Source organism: Hypoxylon trugodes (assembly GCF_022578975.1).
Source record: "Hypoxylon trugodes strain CBS 135444 unplaced genomic scaffold F4822scaffold_6, whole genome shotgun sequence".
In the NCBI taxonomy this organism is placed as follows: domain Eukaryota; kingdom Fungi; phylum Ascomycota; class Sordariomycetes; order Xylariales; family Hypoxylaceae; genus Hypoxylon; species Hypoxylon trugodes.
In genome coordinates this window covers 2,379,705-2,392,552 of record NW_026250021.1, presented here as the reverse complement: position 1 = coordinate 2,392,552, position 12,848 = coordinate 2,379,705, and positions in this window count along the sequence as shown.

Sequence of the window (12,848 nt, the reverse complement as noted above, 5' to 3'; positions counted from 1 at the left end):
GATTTTAAAGAGGAAGAAATAAATGTTTCTTTGGAGGAATCTAATTTTTTTTTGGATGAATAAAGGCCATTGTGGGATGTGGATTAGAACATGGAAAGAAAAGTAGAAGGAAAAATGATATTTTCAGTATAAGTTAATAACCAAAACATCTTTATTATATTATTATTAAATAAAAATATTATTCTGATATATTTTAATAAAATGTAATTATATTGATGGTTGCATAAGTGAAGGATACGTGATTTACTTAGTCATCATAATTCCCTTTAAATAGGTTACTTTCTTGCTTACTTAAGTAGATAGATTTTTCTTTTTTAGATATTATAATATACATTATTTTATCTTTATTATTTTATTTTATTTATTATATTATTCTTTTCTTTATATACATATTTATTAATATTAATTAATATTATTAAATAGTTAATAACATAGATTAATAAAGTTAAAAGAGTCATTATCATAATAATTAGAAAACCCTATTATAATAATACAAACGATATTAACTCCCTTCTTCCACCCATCTCATTCTATTGATTCTTAACATATCTAATGACCAAGCAGAAAGTTCTGTACAGGCTGTTACACAATAATCATATGACATATCATGGTAAATAACTATATAATAAAATATTAAAAAAGAAAACATAATTATTTTCATATAATTCTTTAATTATCTTTAAGGATAAAGAATTATTTTTATTTAATTATTTGATTATATAGCTATAAATTAAATAAAAATTATCCCATTAGTGGCTATAGATACCCAGAAGGCAACTTAGACATTCCTCATCTTTAAAGACTTTAACAAAATAAATAACAGGCCAGAGACATACCAGATAACAAAAGAAATATTTAAATAATATTAAGAGTACTTCCAAGGATTCATAAAAGTAGATTTTGAGGCCATGTCCAAAACATTTCATATGGCTTTTAGGACTATACTGATATAAAGAGGTGTTTATATTGGAAAATATAATGTCAACTTTGCAACAATCTTAGTTAATCTTATTATGTAATCTTAATTATTAATATGGAACTTAACCAAATTAAAGATGGCCAAAACCAGATGACCTAATACATTAATATAGAAAACATCGATCTATAATATGGAATAAGGGCTGATCTATCCTCAAAAAATGTCGACCTGCTCAACTTAATTTGGATCAACAAAACCACCGGCATTTTTACTAAGCACTAACCAACCTATAATGCCAGCAGGACAAATCATTGGAAGTATGATTCCAATTGATCCACCATCTGATCCCTCGCGCCAACTCTTTGATTATGGTACTAATTAACCCCCTCCTCCCTACCTTATACCTCAGTAACCAACTCCAGCCAATCATAGCTAAACCCCTGGGTCCTAGCTGGCATACAACATGCCAATGATGCCTAATAACCCTTCACTTCTTGGAAAGGTTCCATCCCCCTTTGGTGTCCAGCCTTCACCCCTCCCTGGCACCTAACTCCCCTCTCACCTGGGATAGCCTATACCTCCTATATAAGTTATATCAAACCTCTTAGATAATATTAATATGGGATATCCATATTAATATCCCTATCCTCTAAGTTATCTACCCTATGTTAACTACCTTAGCTATCCTCTTCCCCCTAATCCTTATCCTTATTATCTAGAATATAATTAATGACAGCCATTACCATCATATCCAGTAATTAAAGGGAATATATAGCCTATATCCCCTTTAGATATTCAAATTAACATTCTTCTAGGATCTGGATAATTCCCTAGATAATAATCCCTTCCAATAGTATCTCTAGCTGAGAAACCAGGGTTTATAGGTGTCCCAGGAGGTTACATTTCCTTCTCCTAGATGGTTCCAAGATCTATCCTAGGACCTAATCTATTACCTAATTAAATCACCATATCTATTAATAATTAATAAGGATTTATATTCTATATTATTCCATTAATCAAGATATCCAATAAAATATATCCATTAATTATTATAAAATAGTTTAAAAAGGCTTAGAATAAGGAGAATAATTATATAGATGAGGTATATGATATTCTAGAAGATAAATTTAGGTTCTTTCTAGATATTTATTATACTAATAAGATTAAATAATTATAATTTTATATAATATTTTTAATAATTTTATTAAGATAGGTAATTATCTATTTCTTATATAATATCCTTTAATATTAAATATTTATTAATATATATCTTACTATATAATAACATTTTAATACAGAATAAAACAAAATCCAATATTATTATAATTAAATAACCATCATATTCTTTAATATTAAAATAAAAAAATAGAACAAAGAAAAAAATGATTTAAAAATGCTCTAAATTATGTTAGATAAGCTTTCCCTATATTAAAGAACATTAAGATTAAATTTTAAAAGGGAATAGCAACTGATTATAATAATATACTATGTTTATTATCTCATTCTTTAGTTATAATATATTCTTTTTAAATCCATTATTTATTTTAAAGATCTAGCAAACAAATTCTAAATATTTATTAATATCTATGAAGTTATGAAAGGAATATAATAATATTTATTTATTAATAATGATAATAATGATAATATCAATATTTATTATATTGATTATAAATATTATTATAATAATAAAGGTGGTAAATTCTTTTTTAAATAATAATTACCAAGGGTATGGAAGTGTTAATGCTGGGTTTATAAGAAAGAAAGATGTTAATTTATTAAGTATTTAAAATAGGAATATAAGAAGGTCTATATTTAATAAAAAATCAAAAGATGTTTCCCTAAGGATAATTATGTTATATTCCTGGTAGATTATAAGGGATTTAAAGGCTTAGATATAGAGCCTAAGTAAAAAGAAATAAATAATTTAATCTTAGATAATAAAGAATCTATAAATTAATAATATATAATTATTATATACCTATTTAATCAAGTTTTTTAATATTATATTATTATTTTATTTCTTAAAGTTAACCTTTAATTTGACATTATTTTTTTTTTAAATTAATATAGTAAAGATATCTTTTAAGGAATCATATCAGATATTGGAGCTGCCTATATATTAACAATTGGAAAAGGCCAGTACTTAACCTTCATTAGGGAACATCTAAATTATCAACTGGGACTAGATGGTAACCATACCAGAGAAGCCAATATTAGGTTTGGAGATAGATTATCTATTGGATCTCTGGGAACCACTGTAGTAAATATCCCCTTTGATTGCATGGATTTCCATATCATAGATATAGATATCCCATTCTTATTCTTAATCAAGGATATGGATTAATTTGGGGTATATCTTAATAATGTTATTAACTAATTGATTTGTAAAAATGATATAATTATTAATATTATCCAAAAGTAGGGATATTTATGGTTCTAATTAGAGGATATAGTATTCTTTATTAAGATTAAATTATAATGTATCTATATCCAATTTGGTTATCTATTAATTAATAAATTATATAATTTATTAGATAGGGTTAGCCATGATATTAATATTGATAATATTAAGGAGATTAATAAATTCTATTATTATTATTAGATTAAAAAGAAAGTTTTATAGAGATTTAAATTTATAATAAAAGATTTAGATATAGATTTTAACTATAAGATAATTATTAATATCATATATTTAAATAAATGACCTATCTTTTATATCATTAATATAACCATTAGTTTCTAGGTAATATAATTTTTAAAGAATATGTTTATTAAAGAAACCTGGGAAATATTAAAATAATATTAGATTAATATTTACCTGGGATCCCCAGATATTATCATTTATAATACTGATATTAATTTTAATAACATTGAATTCTGAAATGAAGCATATTTTGCTGGAATCACCTATTATCAGATACTAATAGAAATATATTAATTTATTAATAAAATTGAGAAATATTATGGCCTTATTTATAAGGCTTATAAAATCATTACAGAAAAAATACAGGACATCGGTTCCAAGGTAGCTAAACTTCAAATGGCCATTAAAGTAATTAATAACACAGTTAATCCCAATGGACTTGTCTCAACTTTACTGGTTTTCAATGTCTACCCTAGGATCAACATAGATTCCCCATTTATTTTATTACAGACCCAAAGGACTTAAACAATTTAAAAAGCCATAATAGAGATTAAAAAGATTAAGGTTTAATATTCTATTAGAGATTCTTTAAATATATAGAATGGCCTTAATATATAAAAGATATTATTTATATTATTATTTATTAATAATAAGGTTTTGATATATTATAAAAAGGGTGGATGGAAAGGCCTATATAAGGTTATTATAATTATTAATAAAGATATGATTATAATTTCCAATATTTTGGACAACATATTAATATTCAAGAATTTCCATGTCAAACCATACACCCAACCTAAGGAAATTCCAGAACTAATAAAGAAATTAAAGATTTAATTATCTTTATCCTTGTTCAACCCCAATGATTTTAAAATTATCTCCAAAAAAGATCTTATATATATTAATAACCTCTTCTATATTATTATTTTATATCTTATTATTAAAGAATAAGATAACCTTATCTTTACGCTTAGGTTATAAATAGATGGAAAGATAATTATCCTAGATAAACCATATAAGATATTAGATATAAAAGAAATAAATATATTATTTAAAGAAGGTATTTTGCAACCTGAAATATATGATGAGGCAGTTCACTGAGATACAACGATTTTCAAATCAAGAATGGTTTGCAAAATCAAGGCCAGGAATACCCCCTTTCCCTATGAAAAGTCATGATTTATGATCTAAGGATATGGCAATCCCGATAAGGAATTTATTATAATATACATACCTATTATCTAAAGGGTAAATCAATAACTAATATTGGTTCTTATCTCCATATTATATTAATAAAGGATAAAGATCATAATATAGGACATAACCATGGCATATATTTAATCCAAAACATCAATACAGAAGACAATCTTCATATAATTATCAGCTAAACTAAAAAATAAATACCCTAAAGGAATATTATTATAAATTATTAAATCATTATATGGCCTTATAGAATTAGATATTTATTAGTTTAAGACTTATTTATATCATTATTAATAAAAGTTATATATAAAATCATTAATTTTTGATCTTTATTTACTGATGATGGATTTAGATCCCTTTAGAATCATAGGATTTTAAATGGATAACATTTTTAATATAGGCATTATGGATTTTCTTGCCACTGAAAATATAGTATTTACCAAAGTAGGAATCAGGGTATATCTTTAAAAGATAATGGGTTTGAGATCCGAGGATTTTAATGGTTTATGTATTATTGTCTATGATAAGGACTTTGGGATCTTTATTATTTAAAAGGGCTAAGCTAAAAAATTTGAGTTCTTAGATGTAAAAAGTCCCGATATAATCAAGAAGTTTGTAGAATAAAGGATAAGAAGTGTATATATTACCTTTATTTGTTAACCTAAAGTTGTTTTCAATTATTCTATAGCAACCCAATATCTCAAATTAGGCCCTAAGGAAATGAAAGCTTTCAACACCAGGATACAATGATAAATGGATAATTAGGTGCAAGGATTCAACTATGTCAAATTGGACCTACAAGACCTGTGCCTGTATGCCTTTGTTGACAGATTGTTCGTAAACAATAAGGACCTAAGTTTATAGATTAATTACGTTATCATCCTGGGTAATAAAGGGCCTACTAGCCAAGACAATGAGATCTGGATCACTGGAAATATCATCCATTAGTCGTCTATCAAATGTAAGTGCATTACTCGTAATGTCCTTGCTAACGAAATATATAGAATAGTCTAGGGCTTTGATATCGGCTACGTCATCTATCATACCATTAACACAATTCTAAAGTGCCTATTGCTTATCAAGATTCCCTTTATTCTATATATCAATTCTTTCTCCTTATACCAGTGTTTGGTATAAATAGATAATACCAATAAAAAGAGATTGATAATTAATTTGATAGCTTTGAGATAGTTATATAAGAACCAAGAGATAGATAATATTTGTTAGATTTATAGTAGTTGTAACCTTATGGATATCATAACAAAAGTATCCCCAAATGAGGTTATGAAGAAGTTAGTGGAGGACAACCAAATTAATTTACGATTAGAAAGATGGGTAAAATACATAGCTAGTAACGAATTTGCAGTTAATTAATTACAAAAAGAAAATAAAGTGAATAATGGTTACATAGGTAAAGGATATATAATCTATTTAGTCATTATAATTCCCTTTAAATAGGTTATTTTCTTACCTATTCAAATAGATAGACTTTTCTTCCTTAGATATCATAATACACATCGTCTCACCCCCATTACTTTGTTTTATTTGTTATATTGTTCTTTCTTTTACATACGTATTTACCAACATATATTAGCAGGTAATATGGGATTGATAAGATTTTAATAATGAGGGAGGATAGAATTAAATCCCTGAACCGGAATTGGTATATTATGTATGACTAATTGAGTAAATGGATTATTATTATTATAATTTTAATGATCTAATAAACCTAAAATATATATTTAAAAATAATGAAATATAAATTTAAAAATATAGAAGATAGAATTATAAGAGAGCCTATAGAATTATTGTTAAAAGAATATTTAAAAGATAAAGAATATTAGAATTATTTACCTTAAATATACTTGAAGATTTAGATTATAAAGGGGTAATTAGAAATGGATAGGATTGGGAATTTATGTGATGATATTATAGGAATATATATAGGATTTCCTATATAGTATTTTATAAAGAAAAATAAAATATAATTACCTTAATTAAACCTATTTATAAATATTTGAAATAAATGATCTAATATTTGAATATTATTCTGAATGGATATTATAAATAAATATTATTATGATATAGAGAAATGATTGATCAGTTTTAAAAAGAAATATAATATTTAAAAAATAAGATTATGATTTTTCAAGGAAAAATTGAATAATTAATAAATCTATTATAAAGAATAATTGATATAATTAATAAACAATAAAATATAATAGAAAAATTGTTAAAAATTTTATAGATGATATTAAGTAAAGTTAAGTTAACATATTTAATAGGAATAACCAAAAAACCCTATTTAATTATAAAGATAATATGGAAAAGATATAAATTTAATGTTTTAATTAATTCAAAATATATAATCAATTTGATCCATCTAAGATTGGTTAACATATATAGAATATTATATTAAAAAAAAATGTTTTATTAAGTTAACAATATTAATAAAAGCCTTATTATCTATAATAAAAAAAAAGTTAAAAAAGAAATTATAGCTTTTTTTATCTTAATCCAAAGATATTAAGAGTTGGTATCTTTTAATCTTATTAATATAAACTATAAATTAGTTTTAGGGAAAACATGGTTTAAAACTAGTAATCCAAGAATTAATTAGGTATAGAATTGATTTTATTAAGATAAATCAGAAAAAGATTCAGCTTCTGAACATTAGAAAAAAGCTGATTTAAGTAAATCAAAATAATAATTATAATAAATATAAATAGGTAATCTTATAAAAAAATATTTTATATCTTTATATTTTATGATATAACATATGGATATCAAAAAATTAAATAATTAAAAATAAATCAAAATTAAAGAAAAATATATAAAAATGTTTTTAAAGTTATTCCAGGATAATCTAGATATGGATATAGGTATATTGGAATATAATTAATATAATTATAAAATAATATTAAAGAAAAAAAAACATCCAAAATTATATTAGGTTTATAAATTAAGTTAAAATAAATTTAAAACCTTATATATTATATTTTAAAATAAGGAAATAAAAGGGTTTATATAAAAATCAAAATCATTAATAAGATATCCAATCTTTTTAATATCCAAAAAAAATAAAGATGAGATATTTAAACTAAACAAAAAAGGAGAAATAATATAAAGAAATGTTTATAATTATTAATAACTAAATAAGATTATAGTTAAAAATGGATATCCTCTATTATATATTAAGAACCTAAAGGAAGAAATAGGTAATAATAAATGATTCACATCATTAAATCTAAAATTTATTTTTAATTTTATATAAATTATTAAAGGAAACAAATAGAAAATAATTATTAAAATATTATATAATTATTTTGAATATTTAATAATACCATTTAGATTTATTAATATACTAGTTATCTTTTAATAAATAATCTAAGATATTCTATAATAATTCTTTAGAAAAAATATTTTTATATATTTAGATAATATTTTAATCTATTTAAAAACCAAAAAATAATATAAGAAAAATATATATAAAATATTTAAAGTCTTAAGAGAAACTAAATTTCTTATGGATTTAAATAAGAATAATTTTTTTATCTAAAAATTTAATTACCTTGGATATATAATTTCTCTAAGAAAAATCAAAATCTAAAAATCCAAAATATCTATAATAAGGGAATAATTAACCCCAGAAACCATTATAGGAATATAAATCTTTTACAATTTTTATAATTATAATAAAATCTTAATTAAAGATTTTAAAAAAATTATGGAATTAATAATGATTATAATATATATCAAAAATCTAAAGGATTTTAAATGGATATAAAAGGTAAAAAAGACATTCCAAAAAATGAAAAAAATTATAATAAAAGATCTAATAATGAGATTATTTAATTTAAATAAAAAGAAATGATTATATATTAATACCTTAAATAGAATAATGGAAATAATATTGGAATAATTAGAAAATAATAAAAACTAATATTTAATTATCTATTTTTCTAAAACCTTTAAAGGATTAAAAATAAAATATAAAATATATAATTAAAAATTTATAATTATTTATCAAATATTAAAAAAATGGAAACTATAGGTATTAAAAATTATTAAATTTTTGGAAATCTATTTAGATTATTGTAATCTTAAGTCTTTTATAATTATTAAAATTTTTAATAATAGATAATTATAATAGGTAGATGATTTTATATATTTTAACTTCAAAATTCATTATATTAGGGGAAAAAAGAATATTTAAATAAATATTCTTAATAGATTAAAGAAAAAAAGATAATATTTTAAGAAATATCTAATGGTATCTTAGTATTATTAATGGTATATCTAATTAAATTATAATATAAATAAGAATAAAAAATTAAAAAAAAAGCTTTATAAATTAAAGATACTTTATTAATATAGGATTTCATTATTAAAAATATAATATTATATAATGGGAAAACTTACATATCATTAATATTATAAGAAGAATTTATATAAAAGATATATGAATATCTTTTATATAGATATTTGGGAATTTTTAAGACAATTATATAATTATAAGAAATATATGATTTCTTAAGAATCAAAAAAATAATTAAAAAGGTTATCTTAAATTATAATATCTATAATAAGGTTAAAGGAATTAAATATAAATTATATGGGTTTTTATAATTTATTAAAATTCTAAATAAATTTTGGGATATTATTATATGGGATTTTATTATTAAACTATTTAAATTATAATATCTAATAATCAAAGAAGAATATGATAGTATATGGGTTATTATTGATAAATTTATGAAATATGGGTATTTTATGTTATTTAAGGAAATCTATATAATTAAAAATTTAGTTTTTAAATTTATTAAAAAAGTCTTTAACAGATATGAGTTATTAAGGAAGATTATTTTAAATAAAAATAAGTTCTTTACTTCAAAATTTTGGATTAGCCTAATAAAGAAGCTAGGGGTCAAATAGAAGCTTTTTATGATGGCTTATCTTCAGATTGATAGCCAAATGGAATAATTAAATTAGATATTAGAATAATATTTACAAAATTATATTAATTATGAATAAGATAATTAGATAGAATTTTTATTATTTACTATATCTTTATATAATATTTTAATAAGTGATATCATTAAGATGTCATTATAGGAAATATTATATAAATAATAAATAAATATGGAATATAAATTATTAATGAATAAGGCTATCCTGGAATTGGCAATAATATCATTTTAAATAGAAATGTTTACTATTAGAATTCTAATATTATAAATTAAATTTAAATAATATTTTGAATTTTTATAGAAATGAATGATAATATATTATAATAAAAAAAGAATTGAAAAATTAATTTTATATAAAGGAAATAAGGTTTATCTCTTATAAGATAAATAATATTTAATATTAAAGATATTATAAATTTAAATTAAAAGATTAAATAAAAAGTTGAATTTTAAGAAGTTAGGACCTTTTTTAATTGAAAAAGCCTTTTTAAATATAAATTATTATTTATAATTATTAATAAATATAAAGTTAAGAATTAATATATTCCGTATTATTATATTTAAATTAATATCCAAAAATATTAAATTTAAAAGAAATATTGAATTAGAGGAAAACCTAAAAGAATATAATATTAAAATTATTTAAGATTCTAGAATCATTAATAATTAGATCAAATATTTTATTAAATAATTTAATTATTTAAAAAAGAATAATATCTAAAAATTATAAGAATATCTTATAAATAAAAAGGTTTAAAAATTAATTAAAGATTTCCATTATTAGAATTTAGATTAATTAATAATGGTAAATCAAAATTTATATCCTTAAGGGAAAAATTGAAAAAAGGGTTAACTATGGAAGCTATACTAGTTTATACCTTAATGTTATATTATTATTCCCTTGCCAGATATTGTTCTTTTTTTGATTACTTTTATTTTTCTAGCTTTTCTAGGCTTTGGAAACCACACTAAAATATTTTCAAGCCTTTTTCTTTCAATAATTCCTTTTGTTGCCTAAGCTATTTAACATAAGTTAAGGCCTTAACCATTTTAATATAAAAATGTTTAAGGGCCTTTTTAACCTGATATTCTTGAACAGATAATTATTCCTCTTTATTTTTAAGCCTGGAAAAGGAATTAATAAAGATATCTATCTTATTATATTAATAATAATATAAGATATATTTATTATATTTCTTAGATATTTTAATTATCATTATATATTTAAAATTATGATTAAAATAATATAAATATAGCATAATATTTATATTAAAACCAATCCTGGTAATCTATTTTAAAAACTTTATATGTTCCTATTTTTAATTAATGTGTTTATGTTTTATAAATGGATTAATAGATATAATGAAGATTGAATTAAAAAGGACCTACCAAGAAAAAAGATCTTTAAGGATAAAAGAATTAAAGAAGGGAAAAATAATATTATAAACTACACAGGCTTACAAAGATATAAGATCTTAAAAGAAATCTTTTTTTTTATTAAAATGGGATAATAATAATAAGAATGTATAATATATAATATGGATGAATATGGATAAAGGTATCTAATCTTATTTAATAAATATAATATGGATAAATATAGATAAATATATTTAATTTTATTTAATAAAAATAATATAAGGATGAGTATAGATAAGGGGATCTAATCTTATTTATAAGGAAAATAATAGTAAGGAATATTTATATAATTATTATAATTCTTCTATATATTTAGTTATTTCTTTTATAGTTTTTTAATTATTAATCTAAGATTATTCTTTTAAATATAGTAAGAGGATTTTAAGCCTTTCTGATAAATAAGAATTAATTTAATTATTTAATCTATTATTAATATTATTATTTTTAAATCAAGAAATCCTGGATTAACCAATCCAGTAATGATTATACCTCTTTGAGGGATAGGTTCGTCATAAAATAGAATATATTTAATTATTTAACCTATTATTAATATTATTATTTTTAAATTAAAAAATCTTGGATTAATTAATCTAATAATAATTATACCTTTTTAAGGCATAGGTTTGTCACATTTTAATAACTTTTTAATTAATATTAATATTAGGTTAAAAAATGATATAAGCCATTTATAAAATATTCCTTTATCATTATTAATCAAATCTTTTCTTATTTTATTAATTTTTGAAGATAAGATAGAAAATTTCCATATCTTTTAAGAATTATTTTTTAAGGCATATCATAATTAAATATAAAATAAACTAATAGATCCTAATCTGGAAAATAAAGAAAAATTAGATAAAGAGGAATTTTAGAATAAAGACCTAAATGATTTATAATAGCCCAATCTATTATTATCTAGAACATCCATATTTATTCATATTATTTAGGATCTATTACCAATAAAGAAGATCTTTCAATTCATTAACAAGATGATGCCTCCTAAGATATATTTTATAAGTTCTAGAATTGGAAATATAGGAAAAAATTAATGTCAGAATAAAAGAAGATAACCAAGAGGAAGAAGAGGCCCTTAACTAATAAATTAAAATAATAATTACCTTTAGAAAGGTTAAAAAGCTTAAAAAAGAATTGGCCTTGAAGGAGGTTAGATTTGGAAAGATCCTTAAGGGATCCTTATTGGGAATCTCTTATCAACCTTTAATACCCCCTGGACCTCCAGATAATAATAATAATAATAATGGAAAAGATAGGAAGGAAAAGAAAGATGGAGATCTTTAACTAAGGAGGGAAAGAATAATAATCCTTTTTTTATTTATTAAAGAATATAAATTAATAGATCTGCTAATCTACAATAGAATTTTGGATATTAAGGATTGGCTTATATATATAAAACTTTATTTATCCTTTTATAAAGAAAATCTATTATAGGAGGAATAATAGGTATTTATTATTATTTAATTCTTGAATAAAATTATCTTTATATGGTTTCAACCTATCTTAAAAAACCATTTTAATATTATTAAAAAAGAATTAAAAAAATCTTAATATATCTTTAAATTATATGAACATTTTAAAAATAAAATGTAGATAATATTTAATAAACTATTTAAAAAGGAAGAAATGTAGAAGACCATCTGTTACCTTAGATAAAAGGGATGAATTATATTTTATATGG